Source organism: Delphinus delphis, chromosome 1 (assembly GCF_949987515.2).
Source record: "Delphinus delphis chromosome 1, mDelDel1.2, whole genome shotgun sequence".
Classification (NCBI taxonomy): Eukaryota; Metazoa; Chordata; class Mammalia; order Artiodactyla; family Delphinidae; genus Delphinus; species Delphinus delphis.
This window is the reverse complement of record NC_082683.1, coordinates 180782914-180806975: the sequence shown is the minus strand read 5'-3', so window position 1 is coordinate 180806975 and position 24062 is coordinate 180782914. Positions and strand designations below refer to the sequence as shown.

At 36.8% G+C, this 24062-nt stretch overlaps 1 long non-coding RNA gene and 1 other non-coding gene across 2 annotated transcripts in view; both read left to right on the top strand.

The window, feature by feature from the left end:
• LOC132424987 (uncharacterized) overlaps nucleotides 1-24062 on the top strand; it is a 76774-nt gene that overhangs the window by 3236 nt on the left and 49476 nt on the right. The gene's annotated exons all lie outside the window — the stretch shown is intronic.
• Nucleotides 11105-11231, top strand: LOC132416348 (small nucleolar RNA SNORD22). The gene has a single exon (XR_009517567.1). It is a non-coding gene; the product is annotated as a small nucleolar RNA SNORD22 (small nucleolar RNA).

Here is a 24062-nt window from a genome sequence, read left to right as displayed (position 1 = left end):
ACACAAATTAATGAGATTAATTTTGCTGATGTAGTGTGTGATTCTTTTAAAACAAGTGAAAAAGCGTTTTGTTCTGTTTTGCTTTCGTGTTACTATTATTGACAAAAGTATATAGCCTAAAGAACAAACACATTTTGTAGTTAGAAAAAGCAAGCTACACAAGTTAGGTGACATTCTCTGGGGTAAGACTGCAGTGTGAACTAATAAATAACTTTTCTGAGAAATCCTTGGACCTGACTCCATAATTTTTACATAAACAGTTCTTCCAAAATATAGTGGAGTTCTTGCCTGAGGATGAATTATAAAATTGTTTTATCAAAGATTAAAAAGTGAGCAAATAGTTAGATTTAAATTTCACCTACTTTCTAAAAACAAAACATAACATGGCCCACTGGGGATACAGGTTACTAAAAAGGCATCTTTCAAAGAAAAGAAGATAATGGACTTGATTGAAATAGTTGAACTACGTAACGCCAAGAACAAATGGTTTTTCAGAGCATAACGGAGAAAGAACAATTTACTATAGGACAGTTTATTCTTCTCACACAATAGTAATGATTTATTTGAAATGGCAGAACAAACATAGTAAATATACAAAAACAACCAATGACATCTGATGTCAGGGATATATCAAGATTCTGGTGTTTCATATATTAGAATATACTTAATTCAATTATTTATTGGAAGACTTTAGTTAAAACCTCTCCTCTTGCTTAACATGGGCTGATATTATAATGCTGTATTTTTGGACATGTATGTAGTACATACAGTACATGTAAATGATACATTTGAACATAGTCTTATGGCCAAAAATAATTGTTAGTATTGTATTATAACCAGAGTTTTTAAAATGCTCTTGAGTTAGAATATTAACACTTTAATACGATGAAATTTTGATGGCAATGTCAGCCACTTATGTCTGTGGTCAGATATTGGCTAAATTAAGGTATTGATGATATAATTATTGCAAATGCCTCATATCAAAAATATTTTAATTCTATCAAAACATAGGACTCTCATTTGACAAACAGCACACTATATATATATATATTTAAATCTCTGTTACCATTAGGAAGATGATTTCTGAGCGTAGACTCACACTCATAATTTCTCTTTAATGAAAAGAGAGATTTGGGATTTTTTTTTTTTAACTTAGCCTTTAGGCATTGGGATTGGAATTATTCTGAGTAGATGCCTGGGCACTGCACAGAGAATGCACAGGAACCTACCGCCAGTCTCAAGGAGGAAAGAAGGGAAACTGGTTTGGTTGCTTCATGCCTCAGATTTTATCCTTCCAAGCCCACATGCAGGCTGCACTCAAAATCCATTTGAGGGAAAACTATCAAAGTCATTTTCACAATTTTCAAAAGGTCCACGGTCCCGTTGATGCCCCACGAGGGAGATGTATCTGAAGAGTGATTGAACACCCCTATCGCCGCCTGAGACTCAGTGAAGCCCAGGGAGGTGCTGGGGTCAGATGGGCTCATGAATCACAGATAGGAAATGAACTGTGTATCGCATATTTGAGGCTTAAAGAGGAACGTTGGGGATATTTTACCGTAAACAGGTTTGGGGTTCATTTTTGGCACTTCTTTTGAAACATCAAGCCTGCAGTTCAGCTGAAATAACTTTTTATATGTATAGCTCAGACCAGATGGCCCTGTGCTCCTTTCTTATTTAGATGAGATTTTTCCTTTCAATAACATCTTTCTTCCTGACCTGCTTAAAAATTCCAGCGAATGAAATCAGCACAGGATTTTCAATTCTAATTGACCATGTGCAGAGGAAGGACCAATGGAGAAATCAGTGGAGTCATTGTGAGCCTCCTTGCCTCAGTTTTGTCTTTGTGTTTTCCCCTTGCTAGCGCATCTAAACAAATTTAAAATATTTAATTTTTACTCATATTAATATAGCTGCAAGGTTAATCCTCAATATAAATTATTTGAGTTGGCTGTTTCTGCCATTTCATCACAAGTCATTTTTTTTTAAAGTTATCATGCACTTCCACAGTCTCTCAACTAGCTGAAAAGCCATGTATTGGTTAAAAAATGCACTGAGATTTGGCATAATGGTTGAATTAAGATGAAAAAGTGATGATGCTAAATTTATTTTTCTTGTCACTTGAATAAATTATCATTATTGGAATATGTATATATATATATTTTTTTAATTTACCATGAAAGTATCCATTATCTAAAATTATTTGTTCATTATATGTATAGTTATTATATAAAGAAAACTATATTTTTCTGAACATTTCATTTGGACTTGGATTAGTAAAAGATATATCAAGAAATGAAGATAATCTGCAGAGTCAATGTAGCTTAGCAAATCACATTTGCTGTAAAAGTAGGCATGTAAGTTCTCAGCGTTTTTTTTTCTATTTGATAAGTTCTTGAATCAATTTTCTTCAGAGTTTATTTATTACTGCAAAGAGTCAAAGATGTTCTCTTTTGAAAAATATAATTTTAGAATGTGTTACGTGAAATTTTAACAGTGTTAGATGAAAACAAGTTTTCTTTCTGAAACTAATTAATTTGACTAATAACGATAGAAAGAAACACATACCAAAGGGGCATATTTTAAAAAATGTATGATAGAGATAAGAAAAACCCCAAATTAACTACCAGTGGTATTGAAAATGTATTGGCCACACAGCAGCACTGTCTCTGGAATTCTTTGCTCATTCTTCTTCAGGTAACCTTTTATCTCAAGCCAGTCTACTAGTTGTCAAAAATGGAATACCTCATCAGAAGCCACACTAGTGGAATTGTTTGCAAAATGCGTCTTGTGACTGATAAGATCAATTAGAATTTCATTGCCTCCAAATTACACAAAAACTAAAGTGGAACTGGCCATGGAATTCACAGCTATGAAGGCGTGTTCTAAGCCACCAACATGCGAAGTCAGTTTGCTTTGAACCTTGTAATTTAAATTTCTGAGATGATTGTCATATATACATATATGTATACAACTGTGAGTCAGTTTGTGTTACCGAAATATTAGAACTCTCACTATGTCATTAAGTATATGTTGATTTCTATGTACCATTCATATTTGGTGATACTTCCCACTGAGCTATGAATTATAAAAATCCATTAGAAAAATATATATATGTTAGTGATTTAGTTCCACTACCCTAAATGAATAAAATATAGTCAGAAACGGAAGTCAAAATATAAACAGTATAATACAGAGTCTAAGGTATTAAATTAGACACTTGTTTAGCTTAGGTTTACTTTTAAAATAACAGATTTGAATGAGCAATGAATTTAGCCCTGCATGTGAGAGGAGGTGATGGATAACGGAATCTTGGGAAAAAATTATTAAAATTATATTGGTGTTGTAATTTCGGATGGTTGAAGCTAAGATGTTCAAAACAGACAGGTGTGAATAAGAAATAGTACTCTGAACTCCTCCCATTCTCTCTCTTCCATGTTATTCTGAAGAAGAGACAGGTCTGCTTCTGCAGGATCATAGAGAGTCACAAATACTAAGTGAATGTTGGCATTTTTATTTCCATGGGGTCATGGTGGAGGGCTTCCTGTGTGTCCTGATGCTTTAGGGGAACAGGCTGGGAGAAAGTATGATCAGAGCTGAAGCTGTGAGCTGTGTAAAATGTCTGCCCCTCACTCTGTCCCCTTCCTGTTCTGTGATACTGTGTCTGTCGGAGATAGAGATCCTTGAGGAACCAGACCTCCTTTGGCTCTCCCAGGACCCCCTTTGGATCCATTTTTATGCTCCTTCTAAAGGCTCTTTCCCCGGCCCTTAGCAAATGTCTGAACTCTCCAGACTTCCCACCCACTGTGCTAGATTCTCAGCTATTTCTGCTTGGGTAACACTTGGCCTCACCATGAATTATACAGCTAAGGTTCACACTCAGAGCTGTAGTTTTTTTTTTTTTTTTTTTTTTTTTTCCAGGGAGAGCTGTAGTTTTTAAAGTTATATATATATGTATATATATATATATATACATAATTTTTTTAAATTGTAGTTGATTTACAATGTTGTGTTAGTTTCAGGTGTACAGCACAGTGATTCAGTTATATATGTACATATATATATATAATCTTTCAGATTATTTTCCTTGATCGGTTATTATAAAATATTGAGTATAGTTCCCTGTGCTATACAGTAGGACCTTAAACTTTATATTTTTAAACTGTGGAGAGAGTGGGGCCTTCAGTGTGTACAGGGCATCAAAAGACTCTATGTCAAGGTAGAGGCAGATGTCTCTGGCATCCTGAAATTCTGCAAGTGGACGGAATAAAACTGAATTTGATTGGCTAGCCCTTGCTTCCAGCACGTAGACCATGCCCATTTCAGGGTGGAAGGCTTCTCTCCACGGATGCACCTGAGCTGGATTCTGTTCATCCTTGCAATGCACATGTGATTGGGTGTATTTCCTGCAGGGAAATGACTGTTTTAATCATAAGGGCCTAACTTCTTTTTCAGGAAAGTTTGGGCTAGAGAAACAAAACGTAACTGTGAAAAGAGATTATGTCCATCAGAATAGGAGAGTGTGAGCTGCACCAGATAATCCAATATGAAGAGAATATGTCAGAAAAGGTGATTAGAGACATTTTTATCATACATGTGGATTATCTAGAAGCCTGTGCGTAAATATAGCCTCTGTGTGATGGGAAATCAGAGCTAAACAAAAATTCCACTTAAGGTTTTAAGTATCTAAGCTTATTGCTTTAGAAACTTTCATAAAAGAGACATATTTCACTGATTTGCCTTGTGACTCTTAGTCACCTATCAAGACATTATTCACCTAATTGGGAGAAAATGAACCACTGGCCGCTTCTCTGGTTGTTATAAGTCACTTTACAAAGTGCCTCTTACCTTGAAAGGACTTAAAGATTTAAGCTGACAACAGTGAGGATGAAGAAATGCATTCTCTGGTTAGTCTGAGGACAGAAGAGGGTTAATTTTTCAAACCTCTGTGAAGAGGGAAAAAAAAAAAAAGACCAAACCTGGAAGATAAAAACCAAAGACTAAGCTGCTCGTGATTTGCTTGTATTTATGGATTATACTACATCTTGAAAAGAAGAAAATCAGAGCTGTAAGATGACGCTGCAGGGGTCGTCTGGACCTTTCACGGAGTCTTAAGTCTGTGGAGTCAATGCTCATTAAGGGCTGGTCTTGACCTCTGCTCCCCTTCCGCCTGCCTGGTCCAGGTGCAACATTATTGCAAGGGCTTTACCGTTACTGGAAACTATGTGCAAACTTCAAATTGTGAATAAACATATATGCTGAGCGTGTAGACAATCCAGGAGTTAAGATGCCCACATTAAAAAAAAAAAAGTGAAGACCTGTAAACTTAAATCCACTTCCTTTTATAATTAATAAACAGAGACTATAGCTCTTCTTCAAGATATAACTAAGGCTATTCAGGTGCAACTTACATTTAAACCAGCATGGTCCCTTTGCTGTTATAAGGAAGTTTTGCAAGAATATTTAAAATAATGATTCCTGTCTACAAAAATTCTCTTTGAAGTAAACACAGAAAAACATATATAGTGATTTCTTTAAAATTTTCACATGTCCACTCTTAGTAATACAAGAGGCTGTTATATTCCAGGTTTTGTTTTTGTCTTTTTTAAAACGATTTGACTTGACTTTTAAAATTGCATTAACTAAGAGAAAGAAACACATAAGAAACACATAAAATTCCCTAGAATTTTATCCTGAAGTATAGTAAAACTTTTCCTGCTCTAACAATTCCATAAAACATATTTCTGCATTTACATAGTGTTTGATAAATATAAGAGAAAACCAATTTATACATACTTATTAATTGCTATTTTGGATAAAATTGTCATATTTATGCCTCTGAAATGTTAGTTAACTTGCATTAAAGCACATAAAATGACCCCAAATTAACTATACAAATATAAAAGGGGGAAATAAAGGTCTTCTGGTATCAGAATATATTAAAAAGATTTAGGATTTTATTTTTTCTTACTGCTGAGTGTTTTGTTTAGCAAACAACTCTCTAAATTACGTAAATCTACTCATTTTAATTATAAAATTTGAACTCTGAAGAAAATGAAATCTCTAACTAATGAGGAAAACGAAAGTTTTTAAGTTTCACTAAAGAAGTCATATATGAACATGTCTTTTTTAGCTAGAATTTAAAAAGTAGAAAAGAACTTAATTTTCAATTTAGAAGTGTTTCAGACTACACAGAAAAGTAAAAGCAATGTAATAAACATCCTCATCTTTTTACCGCCAAGATTTATAATTTTTAACATTTTTCTCAATTTATTCCAAGCCATTAAAAAATAAATATACAGTTGAGGATTCCAATCCCCTTTCCATTTCCTGATGTCCCTCTGGCTATAGAAATAATCACTATATTTCATTTGATAGGTCATTTTTCATATCTCCATTTTTACACTGTAATCACCTAATTATGTATCAAAAAACAGAAACAAAAAGTGAACAAGGTATCAATTATGAAGTTCCTAAATTTGCTGTTTCTAAATTTACCTTAAAATTATTGGAAAATTTTCAAACAAACATATTCGTTGGAAACAGATTTACTTATTTATTTTTGGTTAAAAAACCATAATGCTGATTAAATATAAAAATTTAAATGAAAAAATTTCATTCTCCTGCCTCAACAAATTTCCTTGGTTGCAGAAATTGACAAATATGCCTCCTACCTCCTTTTTATTCAAATTCTTTAGAACTGGGTCATTTAAATTTTAACCATTTTCATGCTGCATACGGGATTGGTGATATGGTTAAAGATTTATACTTTATTACCTCCATTGCTCTCATTTTTTTGTTTTCATAAAAAAGCATGTGCTGTAGGCAGCTTCATGCATGGATATTAATTTTCATAAAATACACTCATAGCATCTTGTTAGGATGCTTATTTTAAATTATTCTAAGGAGTCAGCAAAGTTACCTCTTTTGATTTGCTAAGAAAATATCAGCAATGTCAGAGTTAAATAAGTGAGCATTGACATTAGGATTTTTTTTTTTTTGCCTCTTCTTCTGGAGCCAGATTTCCCTTAAAAAAGAAGCAAATGCGTTTCTGAAAAAGTATATTGAAACCGAGATCCTTATCTGAACACAGAATTACTGTGGATTTGCATGAACTATGCGGCAATGCATCGCCAGAGACCTCTTAACCCTCACACATCTCTCTGAGGGCATCAGAGTAGAACTCTACATCAGCACCTTTAAGGTCCTGTGTTATCTTAAACATAATCTTCAGAGAGAAAGGTTCAGAGTAACACAAAGGTGAGTTTAAATGTATTTTTCCCTATCATTTCCCTACTAATTATTTAGGCAGCAATATATCAAGAGATACGTACAGTCAATTTAAAACTTAAGTCACAATCTTAATGCCCAAATGGAAAAGATGCAATTAACATACCTGGGTTTGATACTTGAGATTGCTAAACTATTTTCAACTTGCATTTATGGACTATATGCTATTTCAAGATTGGACAATTGCCACTAGTAATATTTACCTCAGGCAATATTTAGGCTAACACAGTCTAAAGATAAAGACAGGAAAGTATGCAAGACTACACCTTTTTTTCAGGTTCAAATCAGAGTATATCGTAGCCCTCAATAAATATCACTCCAGATCTTTTATGCTAGGTGTTTAAAAAGATGGCACAGTGATTTTCTTGGCATCATTTCTTAAAAGAAGATATTGCTACATAACATATTTAAAATGCATTTCTTTATAAGTTTTGTGTACAAAGTCTTTTTTCGAAGACATCACATTTTTAGTATAAAACGAATTCAGGAGTATGGAAATCTATCTTTAAAGAGTCTTCTCTTATTATAAGTCAGAAAGAGCTTCTAATATACTGACTTAGTATTTTTTCAACTTTTTCTTTCTTTTCTTCTTCTCAGCCACCTATCATGTTCTTTAGCCTTTAAGTTACCAATATTCTTTCTCCCCAGATAACTTGACAGTCGGTGCCACTCATTGGGGTTTTTTTAATTCACATTTCTCCAAAATTCTGGTCAATTCATTAACTACCTTTTAGTATTCTTATGTCTGTTTCTCATCATAGTCATACAGCAAATAAGGGCACTGGGTAAGAAGTAAGAAGACATTTTACTAAATATCTTATTGACTCTTTTTGGTCCTCAATTTCCCTTTCAGTAGTTTGGGGAATTAGAGCTAGTAGATCTCCAGAGTCCTGGGACATATGTCTGCATGATTAACTGAAATTGAGACTCTGATGAATTCTGAGCTCTCAAAATTATCTCAATATGTTACACATGGGTCAAGTGGTCCATCCTTTTAAAAATGTAGTCACACTTATACCTATTGCTTTTAAGTATTTAATTTTCACTTTTTAAATTCCTCTGTGTATAAACTCTGATTCCTAAATGTGCCATCTGAAGGGTATTCTTCAACTAAAACAGCTGATTTTTGGTGTGAAGCTATCATATGTAAAATTGTATAGTTTAAAGAAATCTTGGACAATTCTGGCAATACATTTTACTGATGAGCCCAGTAAGGTCAGGGAACAACATGGTCACTTCTTTGTACAGATCCTTTCTGAGTGGGACTTTTTTGCAAACTCCACAAAAATCTTGAACCATTGAGTTGCACAACAAAAAAAGGGATTTGCTGCGGGATGGATCTTAACTGCTATTATTGCAATCATCTGATATGACTGTGGGGATTTTCCAAATGCTGATTTAGTCATTAACACTAAGAGTTACATAATAGACATCCTCAAGGTATTACCAAAAGTTATTATATTTCGAGTTAGCACTACCACTATTTTTATGATAGGGAAGTTGATCATTGAGAGACTGTTGAACTTTGCCAACATTTTTACCCTGAATTTTAGCAAATTGACTCAGGTTTCTGTTTATGAACAACTTAGGTAAGTTGTAAAATCTCTCGCTAATTCACGCTATGCTTTATGTTTACATGAGCTTTTAACTGTAGTGTACATACACTGAACTTCCATGGGGAATGAAAATAAAGGAATTGAACTTATAGTTTCAAATATCAGAAGCAGGGATATTAATAACAATCCAAAAATCAAGAGTGCAGCATGAGTTTTGAGAGACTGTGGAGGAAACTACCACATCAAGTGAGTTAAATAATAAATATAAAATGAATCACAAAAAAAAAAACCACTTGAAATATACAGAGTTGTAAAAATATTGAGGGTTCTTTTCTACTAAAGCCTATACAAAAGATTTAATTTATTCTTTTAGGAAATTGCAAATACCAATGTAATCAACAACTACTCAGATCATCTCATAAAGCAATTAGAAACAAATTTCCTTAACCTATTTGTCCACCAAAATTATGTCTGCCTCTAGAATAGTGTATAAACAAAGAATAGATCCAAATTAAATCACTTTTGTAGCTATTCATAGTATACAAAAATCAGGTATCAACAGTCATCAAACTAGCCATAGTATGAAATTGAAGAAATGTCTGTGATTTTCTTAATCCTTCTTTAATAAAAAAGATCACTGTATTCAAATACCCATATAAGCCTAAGCTTTAGAAAGGAAGAAATAAAGGAGAAAAATAAAAGATACAACAGCAGATCATATTAAATCTAGAAAGTAGTTCTTTAGCTGAAAATGTGAAATTAGGTATTTAATGAAAATCATGTAGAATTTCAGAAATATTTACTTAGATTTGGATACTGTCTGTCATTATGTGAAGCTGTGATACATTATACCATATGCACACATTAATACACAATACATTATTAATAGTCTTATTTGGACTTGGTAGGGAAAACTTTAATTCCATGACTGCTGTCAATACTAACGTGAATTTATGCATCTGAATTTCCATTATAACATTTTTTGAAATGGGATGTTAAACCAAAGGAAGAACTGACCTAGGAAATGTCAGTGCCTAAATAATATGCATAGAATAAAATGTAACAACATCTTTTTACGATCAAAATGTGCATCCTTTTTACTTTTCATTTAAGATATTTATTTATTAGAGTCAAACATCAGAGGTCAAGAGTTTGATTTTCTAGTTTGTGAAATAATGTTTTTTCCACTCAGAAAAGGGCCTCAGAGATTACCAGGAGACAAAGAAACTGAGGCCTGGAAAGAGAAGAAAGGAATCCAAATTCATGGAATAAATTATCTAGAGTGATAGTATAGACTTCCTTCCATTTCTCGGGTGTCTCTTCAAAAAGGACTGGATAAAGGAAAATGCATAGAGAGGAAAGCACCTCAATTCCATTTGGTTCATAATATTTGTTTTGATAAAAGTCTTACTAAAGATAAAGCTGAGTCAATTTGTTACAATAAGGAACGTCAAAGTTCCTACAGAAGCACTTAACCTCTTAGTCAATTTCCTCATTTGTAAACAGTCCAACACATACCCTATACATCTGACAATACTAGGAATGTTTATTACGTGCTTACACCCAGTAAGTCATCAGCCCATGTACTCTGCACCTAATTCTCATCAACATTTATATGATGCCAGCCCCATTATTATCCCTATTTTGGAAATGAAAACACTTAGAAACAGGTTGACTAAGTAATAAGTCTAAGATGCCGTGAAGCCTATGGGGTAGGGCTACATTTGAACCCAAAGGCCAGACTGTTCACTTGTGCATCTAACTGCTTTTTTCCTGGCTCTTCTTCCCTTATTGTCCTAAAATATGAAGTAATAGATGTGTGTGTGGGAACATCAATGTATTGAAACATTTTACAAATGCAAGATGGTATTAATACTAGAAAGGATGCTGGGTCTATCTCACATCATCTTGGGTAATCAATCCATAAATGTGCAGGTCTGATCTCTCTAATGAGCTCTATTACAAGAAAGATTGAGATAGAACATACATAGCACCATGGAAAAGCCCATTTATTCTACTTATTTATCTAAAATCCCTGCACTGAGCTCTCTTGAACTTCACTGTATTAGAATTTGACTTGTGTGGATAAGACAAACTTCATGTCCACACCAATTATATTTGTTTTATGAAATCAGTTTGCTCTCAGTCATATTTCCTTGTGGTTCATCAGTTTCCTGCTTTTATCTCTGTTAGATAATCAACATATTGTATTCTTCTATTACATCTTAATAGGAGTAATGCCTCAAAAAAAGTATATTAGCCAACGAGGAAAGCAAGCATCCTGTCTTACCTCTGTTCTAGCCCCAGAGCCAGTAATGGTGAATCCACTGGGGCTAACTGGGAGAGAGAATGAAAGCTTGTTCTATAAGGAGCTGTCTGAGGTACAGCAAATGCCTGCAGATATCATTTGCTTAGCTTTTCTTGGCTTATCCATTAACCCTAGCTGGAATAATTCTGGCTATTTTAGATACTTTGCTAATTACATGATGTTCTCATTCAGGAGCAGCTTGTTCCTTGTTCCTGTATACTCTTAGAAAGCCTCCAGACTTAAAAGGTACCATTGCCAGTTACCTGCTTGTTTGCTCAAAGGTCCAGCTCCTTGTCTGGAGCCTGAGAATGATTTGAAGGGAGAGGAGTAAGCCATATTTCTGTTCAACTCCAGTCTGAAGTTAAGAGGTCTGAAGAAAGAACAAAGCACACATATGGAATCCAACTCTTGAAGGATATCAAAAATGGAATTTTCTTATACAACCTACCTGTTCAAATTAGCATACAATCATTTCAGCCTTTCTAAATAAAAGTTTTGTTTTTTTAACGTATATTAGTAATAGTTGCAAATTTATAAATTAACCTCATAGCATTTTAACGAATGCACTGAACTTGGCGATAAGACAATTTATAGTAGCACAGGAGTGCAGCTTATCATGGCCTCCATCCAAATGAACGTAGCCACCAATAATCCTTACAAAAGGGCAAAATTCTATTCAAAGACAGTGCTTGTCAAATTGCTACAATGTAGCCATTTCATAATCAATCTAAAAAGTTTATTGAATGTTAGCTCTGGGGGAGACATTGGCCATCAACATAGTTCATGATTTCATGGTTAAAAAAAGAAAAAAACGTAGACAATCTCAATTTTGGAGGATCAAAGTTAATAGGATCTGTCAAGGATTAAAAATGTGTACTTAGAAATCCTAAAATCTCGCACCTCTCAAATTTTGTCTGGCATTTTTTAAAATTTGTGTGAACAACTAAAATTTGGTTTCATGGGGAGACTTGGTTGGACTCATAAGACTCTCTCTCGTGATTCTTTAAGCATTAATCAACTGGGTATTTCTAGATGTGAAACTCTGACTCAAATCAACTTCTCTCTTGGAGAAGAAATGTAAGTCATTGCCAGAAAATTTTGTTTTTAGTTCTCAGCTTTCTAAAAAAAAAAGTTCTTGATTTCATGTCAGGTAGTGAAACTTGCTACAGAAATGCATTCATTCCACAAACAGCAGTAGAGTATTTTTTATTATATGCTACATCTGAAGGGATTCCTACCAAATATTTTTCATTCACTTGAAATTACCTCATAAGGTATTCACTTTAAAACACTAATCTAGTGTGTCTGTGTGAAACTGGAGCCTACTATAGTAAAACTTTATTGAAGGTCAAGGGTAACATAATAGCGAGGGGCTGGAGGTTACTGTGGTAATTTCCTATCTGCAGCATTGCTCCCAATTCTGAGAAATACTGCAATAATTTGAAATTGTTTTCTAAAGTTATGTGGGTTCTCCTGAAGAAGTTCCATTATTTATCCCTGAAAAATAAGTGCTCCAATCAGTCTTTCAAATGTTGTTGATTATTTATTGCAAGAGTCATTAAACTCTTGTCAAAAAGTTTTATATTTGAATGCTTGTCCATAATTTGCATCCATTTTTCTCTTTGACCTTCATATTCATAAGTGATTTCTGAATCAATCATTCAACGTTACCACATAGAGAAAGAGTAAATTTAAACTAACACTGTGTCCCTGAGGAGTAGAATGCAAAAGAGATGCTGACTGAATTTTATAGATTATGGTCAAGGTGAAAAGACAGAAACTGGATCACTGTGTTACTTTAATTCAGGTCCTATTTATTGAGCCCTTACTTACTCTAAATACAGGGCTACACAGAAGGGAGTATATCAAAAACACAAGAAAAATATTCTCCACCCTCAAGGGGTTCATAATCCAAGGGGTTCATAATTTGATTCAAAATCAAATAAAAATACTCAAAGTAATTATCATTTATTTTATTTAAAATATAGAGTGAGGTTAAAAAAGAAAACTATCTTTCTTTTTAATAGCAAGAAATTTTATCATAAAAATCTTAAGTTTGAGGAGAGCAACATTTCAAATATGCACAATCCAAAAGGAGGAGACATTTCAGGGAATTACATTTTTTTTTGGTCACATTATTATTTTATTAGGAAGCAGACACAGGGCGAAATTACAGTTTCAAAATTGTCATTATTCAGCGTTTTTCAAAGATAATTGATCTCCATCATGAAGACCAAAGGAGTAAATATTCTAAACTCTCAGAATTATAAAAGTAAACACTGGATTGTATTCAGTATAATTTTTGGATAAAGTCTATTCTTTGATTCCTAAAATATTTGAAAATGATAATCCAAGGATTAATCAAATGTGTCAGTTCATTTGCAGAAAAAAATAGATATATCTGTATTAACGTTTCCCATTTCATGTCATTTGAAGGAATTTTTTAAATCAGGTAATTAACTGCTTGCTTTAATAGTGTATAAAAAGTGCTGTCAAGTCATTATTCGCGGACCGCAATCATATTCTCCTCGATTCCTAGAGTAAGCCCTTGTCATGAAAGGAAAGAGACACCAAGTAGGAATATTTTCTATGTGACCAAACAAGTAGCTTCTGCTGCAGAAATTTGTTCCAATAAATCTGCAGGCATTTGGAAGAACTCAGATACATTTCAAATAACACCTGGGGTCTTGGAATTCTTTCATGTCATTCTCAGTGTCCCAGGGTGCATCTCCATCAAATCAATATTATTGAGAGTGTGGGTAGCATGGTCTGAAGACAGCTAGCATAAGCATTGACCACATGCTCTGGGTCAACTCAGTCCCACCTGGGATGGTCTCAAGAATTTTCGCAATCAGGCTGGGCTCTTCTTGTGGCTTGAATGCATCATACTGTACAATCTTTTCAGCAGACCTGAGAACCACAAAAGTAATGGTCTCAGAATTATTTCCAAGCAGTGGACTTGATGGATGCCATGATGCCTGTGGGGCTAGACAAGTGGAGATAGGATACTCCCATCAAACTGTCATTTCTGGAATGACTTGGAGGCTCGTAGCAGTAGTAGCTCATGGAAACATTGATTTGAAAGCCATTGGTCCAATGGCCAAGTGAATTCTTGCCCCTTGTCTCCTTGAAACATAGGTCTACTTTCTTAAAACATTTATCTTACCATTGATGCCTCATCTTAATTCCATCCCATCCATCAGTACCACCCTCATTATTTTTCTACTCCCTCCTAGGTACCAGGCAGATGGGAAGGGGCTTGTTTTGACTTCGATTCATCCACTGTTAACCTTAGGGGATATTTGAGCCAGAAGATACTTCCTAGAAATTGCCACATCAACGTCAGGAGTTTTGATTCATTTTGGGTGTGGTCCTGGGAGGTTAGGTGCCAAAGAAAACTGCTAAGAAGATGTTAAGCCAAGATAGTTTCCAAGATAACATAGATAGAATTGTTTTATAATGAAAACAGAATTGCAGGGAGGTGGCAAAGGGGCACACTGTGAAGACTGAGGGAGGCCAGGGGGCCATCTGACCAGGAATCAGGAGGAAGCTGTTGAGGCTTTCGGAAACAGAAGCTGCATTTCTAGATGGTCAGAGACTCAGGTTTGCTCTGCTACCTCTAAAGAGATTTCAAGGGTCATGAAAGGCAGCTCCTGGGCTTCTGTGCTCTTCGCTAGTTTTTGTGGGATCCCCAGCAGCTCTGAGAACAGCTAGCAGGATGCTCCCCAGGAATCACCTCCCTCCCTGTCACCCTGTGCCTCGTCCCTCATGAGCCTCTCTGTATGAATACTGGCTTTTAGTTCCTTACTGTACCTCCTTGACCCAAATGCAGCCAGTTTTGAGAGTTTTGACTAAATTGCTATCACTCTTATATAGTTGAAATTTAGGATACTGGAGTCACGTAGTGGTTCCAGTTGCTGAGAAAGTAAATGAGAAGGGAGATTTTTATTTTGCTCTTGGCTTTAATGGTTTTTCTCATTGGAGGGAAATACCTTCTCTGAATTAATGGGAACACTACAGGAAGGGTAAAGAAATCATAACTCAGTGCAGAATCATCAACCTTTACCTCAGCTCCTTGTGGGTCTGAAGGTAATGAGGAATTTAAAAGATTTGTAATGGCCACATATGTCAGTTCTGCAAAATAGCACAATCAGGGCTAAAACACAGAAAAAGAAAATCGGTAAAACTGTTTGCTTTGTTTTGGGTCAAATTTATATTTCCTAAAAGAGGAAAGGAAGGCATGATACAGGTGTTTGCCATCAAAAGTCTTAATCTGTATGCATGTGACTTATTAACCTAATTTAGGTACAGATTATCATTTTTACCCCCAAGAAAATGAAGTATGGGCACTTGTAATTGAATACTTTGATTTATGTTGTTTAAGGGGAAAAATGAGAGTGTGTCAGATTGGGCCCTACTACACACACAGCCCTGAGTCACCATTAAAAAAGGAAATGGGATATCATAATAATAGCATGAAATACGGGTAAATATACATTAGTGATGCTTGGTTTTCATGCAGAAGACAAGGCTTTGTTTCAAGCGATGCATTAGATAGTTGGGATTCTCAAGACATTACACCCTTCTTTCCCCTTCAAGTTCTGAAATAAGGTAAAAAATAAAACAGATGGAGACAATATCACCTCTATTACTGCTGCCGCTGATCATTTTGAAGACTATGCCTTATACCTACAAGCATGTGAGCTGAAAATCACAGCAGGGAGGTCATACAAGGGAATGTGAATTCTGCAGGCAGAGCAGTTCTTCGGGGGGAGGAGCAGAGTGATTGAGAGACAGAAACACACACACACACAGAAGAAGGGAATATGGAAATCTGCTGGCTCACGTGCCCAGTTTTTCCTTCCAAACTTTCCAATTAGATGCCTGTCTGGAACAGAAGAAAGGAGAGAGCTAAGAGTATTGTGATGGTAGAATCACCCCACACACGAAAGTCAGGAGGAGAAACTCTTTCTCATAAAGATATGCATGAAAGAAATACAAGTAGAATATAAAGTAGATAAAATAGGAAAAGGTAGATTTAAGGTGAGAGAAAACATTCCATCTTTGAGTCTTTATCTAAATTGATATTTACAAAGCAGCTGACAAATACCTATACACACATGGTCATAAGGCAAGACTTCACCACAGCGAAGCAGGGACCAAGGCTGAAGTGACTGTCACCAGTCTTCATGGAGAACCCTTGGGGGTTTTCACCAGAGAAAAATTCCCTCTGTCCCATCCAGGGTTTATGGATGGGGCTCCAAACTGTAGAGGGCAGAAAAGGTTGATCTCCCACCCAAGCCAGACCCAAGAAAATCACCCCTCCCCTTCCTGCCCCTCTGCCAACAATTCACCTCTGCTCTCACCATCACATTAATCACGTCTTCTTCTTTTTTTTTTTTAGGGGACACATTTTACTTTATCTTTTTAAGTAATTTTTATTGGAGTATAGTTGCTTTACAATGCTGTGTTAGTTTCAGGTGTACAGCAAAGTGAATCAGCCATACGTACCCATATATCCCCTCTTTTTGGATTTCCTTCCCATTTAGGTCACCACAGAGCATGAGTAGAGTTCCCTGTGCTATACAGTAAGTTCTCATTAGTTATCTCTTTTATACATAGTATCAATAGTGTATATATGTCAATCCCAACCTCCCAATTCCTCCCACTCCCCTCTTCCCCCTTGGCATCCATACTTTTGTTCTCTGCGTCTGTGTCTCTACTTCTGCACTGCAAATAAGATCAACTATACCATTTTTCTAGGTTCCACATATATGTGTTAATATACAATATTTGTTTTTCTCTTTCTGACTTACTTCACTCTATATGACAGTTTCTGGGTCCATCCATGTCTCTACAAGTGACCCAATTTCATTCCTTTCTATGGCTGAGTAATATTCCTTTGTATATTTGTACCACATCTTCTTTATCCGTTCCTCTGTTGATGATATTTAGGTTGCTTCCATGTTCTGGCTATTGTAAATAGTGCTGCAATGAACATTGGGGTGCATATGTCTTTTTGAATTATGATTTTCTCTGGGTATATGCCTAGTAATGGGATTACTGGGTCATATGGTAGTCCTATTTTTAGTTTTCTAAGGAACCTTCATTCTGTTCTCCATAGTGGCTGTATCAATTTACGTTCCAACCATCAGTATCACATCATTTTAATAAAGGATTCTGTTCAAAATATCTACTACCAAGGCTTCTTCTAAAACTCCCTCAATAATGTGTCATATGAACATTTTGTGGCCTGAGAGTCATAGTTGATCAAAGTCTTCTCCAAATATTTAAGTCTTTCATCATAGTCACAAGAAGAAAACACCTTTAGCCAAGTCATTTCTCCATGTAGCATTCATGAATTTCTGCAGGGCATAGAGACAATTTTGCTGGAAATGTTGACAGGGCCTGGGACTCCCTCCTGTCTCTCCTGCATATTCTTCTGCTCTTGGCCCTTCTGCTAGTACCAACCCTCTGCCTTTGGGGGCAGCTTCCAACAGGGCAGCTGCATGTGGAGCAGAAATAACTTTCAAAGCTGCAGCCTTTCTGCACAGACGTTCTAGAGATGCTGTAGTGATGCCTGGGACAGCCACTCCCACGCTGTGGGATAATTCTGGTGCACAGGTGAAGCTGACACAGCAAACAGATTTCTACTGACCTAGTTCTAACATAATTCTAAGAAAGATAGGATTTGCCAAGGAGTCACATAGCAAAACACACGTGAAGAGGCTGCTCAGTATTCAGGTAGCCATCTTTAAGACACCCACCATTCCTGGACCAGTTAGGTTTCCCCAGACACCAATAGGGGGTTGGTGTGGATGATATATATGGGGGGGGCGTGGAGGGAGAGGAAGAAGAATGAGAAGGGATAGAGGAAGAAAGGAAGAAAGAAAGAGAGAAAGAAAGAAAGAAAAAAGAAAGAAAGGGAGAAATGAAAGAGAGAAAGAAGAAAGAGAAGAAAGAAAAGAAGAAAGAGAGAAAGAGAAGGAAGGAAGGAAGGAAACAAAGAAAGAAGCAAAGAAAGAAAAGAAAGAAAGAAAGAAAGAAAGAAGAAAGAAAAGGAAGGAAGGGAATGGAATGGGAAGAGAAGAGAAAGAAAAGAAAGAGAGGGGAGAGAGAGAAAGGTGTGTTCAAGGTCTCACTGCTGCAGGCAAGGAACCTGCAAGCCCCTGTCCTGAGGGTGGACAGCAGGCTGGAGACCCAGGGCAGAGTTGCAGTGGGAGTGCAAAGCTATCAGCTACAGAATTCCCACAAAACATCCTGGGTTGACAGGGGAATATACACAACATTCCATTCTTGGAGTGAAACCCAATCTGTACACATGGAGCACTTGATTCTGGAAATCCCATCAAGTTCATTCCTAAACACATGGTCCCTAAATACATGGTCCGTTTACACACTGAGGAGCATCGACAGCCATCTGAGGATGACAAAGGGGAGGACAGATGATAAGATCAGATTTGCATTTTAGAAGGATAACTGAGGCCTCAGTTCAGATGAGGTAACATTGTAATTGCCAAAAATTAAATAATGACCCAAGCATGAAATAGAACTTGTGTTTCCCCCAAACTGTTTATTCTTCTAACAAAATACTAAAAACAAGCAGCTGTTTATTTTCCTCCTTGTCTTAGTGCTTATTGACACCTTAGGAGCACACACTTAAGTCAGTGCGATTTCAGGCCAGGTAGAACTTTAAGGTTGGAAATGTCAAAAGCAAACACAAACCACGTAAGGGACAGCTCAGCCTGGCTCCCAGCACCAGTGTCACTGCTCTGCCCATCTCAAAATCCACTCTGCACAGGAATCTTGATGTTCGTCATCTGAAAATGAAACTATATGAATTGAAAGAGGCTTTTGATGTGGAGAAAACACAAAGCTGCCATTCTAACTCAAAGTAGAATTCCCTTCCTTTGTCATATATTTGCCAGTAATGCAATGGATCAAGAAAGTTGTAGTCAAGTCATGAATTGCACATGGGAGATAAAATGTTGATTCTCACTAAAAATATAGACATGGAAGAATAGTTTTACCTTAGGGTTTCTTAGAGAGTTCTCCATGTTTATATTCACTGGGTACAAAGCATGAAACACATCTCAATGTGCGCATGTAGGCAGGTATCTTGCCACGCAAGCAAAGATCTGACAACGATAACACATTTAAAACATTATCTAATGTATGTGGCACATTTCCTAATGACACTGGTGATAAGGAATGGTTTAGAAATTTATGTATTTTTTTTTCTTTTTTTTTTTTTCCTGCAAGGACTCAAAGCTAGATTTGAATACATTGCCTGGAATAGTATGTAATGATTACTTACGGAATTTTCTGATCTACTTTGATCATTGAGGATTTCTTTTTGTTTTACTTTATACAACAGGGAAAAATGGAAAGGTTTTATTTTTTTTTTTAATTTTTTTTTGCGGTACGCGGGCCTCTCACTGTTGCGGCCTCCCCCATTGCGGAGCACAGGCTCCGGACGCGCAGGCTCAGCGGCCATGGCTCACGAGCCCAGCCACTCCGCGGCATGTGGGATCTTCCCGGAACGGGGCACGAACCCGTGTCCCCTGCATCGGCAGGCGGACTCTCAACCACTGCGCCACCAGGGAAGCCCAAGGTTTTATTTTTTTAAATGCATATTTTCAAGTGCACCCAGAAGTGTATTTAAATTTAGGCCATACTGTATATTAGAGCTAGTGTGCTCCTATACAGAGAATTTAAGTGTATAAACATCCATTGCACAAGGTTTCCCATTATTATGTGAGCCTATTGTTTTGTTTTCCATATACCTCCCTGGTTTGTTGATGCTGTTTCCTCCTATTGAAATGACTTTCCCCTGCTCTTCTCTGAATGTCCAAATGTAGCCTAACTCAAACGCCGCCTTCTCCAACCCACATCCCCTACCTCTGCTGGACTTAATCCTTTCTTTAAACTCTAATAACCTAGCTCTACCCCTTCAGGGCACTGAGCACATTGTTTCTTGTGTTATTGTTTTCATCCTTAGAGGACCAATCCTTGAAGGTAGGATCTCAGTCACTCAGAAGCGTGCTCTTCATTTAATACGTGCAAAGGGAATATTGCTGGAATATTGAATGAATGGGTAAGAACTGAGAAAAACCCCTTCAGAAATCCATGAGTTGGTCCTAGGACTGAAATAACTCTAATAATTTTAAGAGCACTAAATTTTCTCATTCTAAATTGTAATAATCAAGCAGTCTCAATTTTCTTTATAAGCTGAATATAAAAATCTTTACATGGGAGTATGCCCTATATGTTAATCATTAAAAACTACAGATGAAGAGCTCATCAAAGAAAACCTTGAGAAATAAGTGAAATACGTAAAACAGAAGTTCCATTTTAAGATGAGGAGGAGAGGAGACCTTAGGCTGCAAGAAATAGATGTAATTAGATGTAATCCTAAGACGTTTTATGGCTTATATACCTCTGAGACTGATTGCTATCCACTCATTCTTTTGTTCAACATTTATTTAGTGAACACCTCTATGTTTTTTATTTTATTTTATTTTTTATGTTTTTTTTTTTTTTTTTTTTGCGGTACGCGGGCCTCTCACTGTCGTGGCCTCTCCCGTTGCGGAGCACAGGCTCCGGACGCGCAGGCTCAGCGGCCATGGCTCACGGGCCCAGCCGCTCCGCGGCATGTGGGATCCTCCCGGACCGGGGCACGAACCCGCGTTCCCTGCATCGGCAGGCGGACTCTCAACCACTGCGCCACCAGGGAAGCCCTGTTTTTTATATTTTATTAATTTTTATTGGCGTATAGCTGCTTTACAATGTTGTGTTAGTTTCTGCTGTACAGCAAAGTGAATCAGCAATACACATACATATATCCCCTCTTTTTTGTATTTCCTTCCCATTTAGGTCACCACAGAGCATTGAGTAGAGTTGCCTGTGCTATGTAGTAGGTTCTCATTAGTTATCTATTTTACACTATACATTGAAAATCCTAAAGATGCCACCAGGAAACTACTAGAGCTAATCAACGAATTTGGTAAAATTGCAGGATACAAAATTAATACACGGAAATCTCTTGCATTCCTATACACTAACAATGAAAGATCAGAAAGAGAAATTAAAGAGACACTACCATTTACCATTGCAACAAAAAGAATAAAATACCTGGGAATAAACCTACCTATGGAGGCAAAAGACCTGTCCCCAGAAAACTATAAGATACTGATGAAAGGAATCAAAGACGACACAACAGATGGAGAGATATACCAAGTTTTTGGAATGGAAGAATCAATATTGTGAAAATGACTCTACTGCCCAAAGCAAACCACCTATTTAATGCAATCCCGATCAAATTACCAATAGCGTTTTTCACAGAAGTAGAACAAAAAAAATTACAATTTGTATGGAAACACAAGAGACCCTGAAGAGACAGGGCAATCTTGAGAAAGAAAAATGGAGCTGGTGGAATCAGGCTCCTGACTTCAAACTATACTATAAAACACCTATATTTTAAGTCCAACACTCTTCTAGTTGCTGAGGAAAAGATGGTAAACAAATGAATTCCCTGCTCACAGTAAACATATAAAATCAATAAGGTGCCAGTAAGCAGGGTATGAGATTTTTATAGAGGCTATCAGGAGAGACCTCTAGGTTAGGTAGTCTTCGAGCTGAGCCTTGGATGAACCATTCGTGGAAGCAGTCGAAATATCCAAAGAGGAACTTTCCAGACCAGGACACAGCAAGTGCAAAGGCTCTGAAGGTATGAAGATTATTTGGGTGGGCAGACCCCTGCAGGACACGGCTAAGATTTGGGAGTTTATTCTGAGTGAGATGGGGATGTATTGGGGTGAGTCTGGGCAGTGGACTTGATGCTATTTGGCTCCAGGTTTAAAAAGGTCACTCTTGCTTCCGTGTGCAGAGCAGGGCTGGCTAGGCTGGTGGTGATGAGTAGTGATGAATCATGGTGGCTGGTTAGGACAGTCTAGTCAGAACCCAGGCAAGAGATGCGGGTGCTTTGTGTTAGGATGGTAGCAGCAGAGTGGTGAGAAGTGGCTGGATTCTGGATATATTTTGTTAGAACCAAGGTCAAATTATTCTTTAAGACTTTTACTAAGTAGGATTCTACCAGAGGTAGATGAAAGAAAAGTCTCTTTTCTAAGGAGGCTTTGTGGTATCTAATTTATCCTGGCAATCACGCCCCACCTTATTCTCTAGGGGCAGTATCTATTAGGATTAACGGTGGTTCTCAGAGATGGCTGGGTGACAGGCCTTGTGTCAGAAGTCAAGCCAGATCCCAGAGCTCCAAAGCTACTATTCCTTCTACTACATTTCACATTTTGCCAGTGTTCTTCTGCAAACCCAAGAGGAGCTTTGATCCAAAAGGCCATATGTAAGGTAATTTTAGCATTAGGAAAAATTCTGAATATTGACTAAATGGTTAGCTCCATAAAAAGCTTACTAGCATTTTATTCTCAAAGGATTAGTGTACTTACTTTTAGCAATGCTTTTATTTTGTAGCCACCACAATAATGCAACAGTTTATATTTGAGCAGTTTCAGTAAGCACCCTGTGTGTGGGAGTGCTTATCCTTGGTTAGTGATATTTTCTGTGCTGCCCTGTTTCTAAATATGTGTGTTTAAAAATGTAAATGTTATCAGAAGCCTACCTGAAAATACCATTTAAGAAACTCTAAGAGTAAAAATGTAAGTGTGTTGCTAGTCGTGACTATTCACATATTTATGTATTCTGAAATATTAGCCAATGACCTATTTTTTTAATCCTGAAAAATTTCTCAGTCACCTGTGCATTTACTCTGAGACATTAACCAATCAGCTAACAGGGTTTATTGAAGTAATAGTATTGTGCTAGACAGTGCTTCTTATTGTACCATTAGGGTTCTAACCAGTTCTTTCCTTCCTGTTCTTGAATGAGAATTTATTCTTAGAGAGTCTTGGCTGCTATTATATTTAGAATGCTACAGCATGATGCAAATACCCATATTTTAATCAAGAAATATGGACATTGACATTAAAGATGCTTCCTCCTCACATAGTTGTGACTCATTTTTCCTCCACAAGACTTTTTCTTTTTGCATATTTCTCCTAGACCCACACCTGACTCAAATAAACTCTCAGCCTCTTGAGTCAAGAATTTCTTTCTTTCTCTTCCCCAACCCTGTCCTCTGGAAACTGAAATTGAATTGAATGCATTGTGCATCTGCGGATGGTCCCTGTGGTTGCACTTCTGGCCAAGAGGTAGGAAGAATAATCTAGAACTGGACACAGCCCCTGCTCTCGGAAGACCTGACTCCCGAATAAGCCTTCAGGTTACATGATCTGAGGAAAAGCCTGCTGTTAAGCTGAAAGTCTAAACAATGATACTTGTTAAAGTCTACCGATTTCTTCTTCTTTAAGAAAAAAAATGAGCATGTTTTCAACGGTCCAAATGGAATTTTTTAACCTTTTTTTCTGTTCCATCAAAGATGAGTTCTGTCATCTCTTCTCAGGTATTTTTCTTTTGGAGTCTTCTTTTCATTTCGTTCCTTGGCATTTGTGCTAAACCTTGATGGTAGGAGAATTTGCAGATGTGAGTGTGGGGGGGGGTGCTGGGGGTGTATTCATTCAGTGCATACTTACTAGAGTAAGACTCTATTAAAATACAGAAATGAGCAGCCTCTGTCTAAGTGAGTAGAGTCTCCCAGGGCACTCAAGATGGCCGCACATACTTGTTGGGAATAGTCTCATTGGTTAGATGGTGTCTAGGGCTCTGTCCCGTGAAAATATTTCATGTTCCTACACATATGTTAAGGGGAACAGGTGACTCTTCCTGTCTTAGAAGATGCTAGAATGGATGTGTGTAGATAGATTCCCTGTAAGCAGGATAGAATAATTTATCCTGTCAGAGGCACTGAGGCTCAAACCCACTCCCTTGTAAACTGG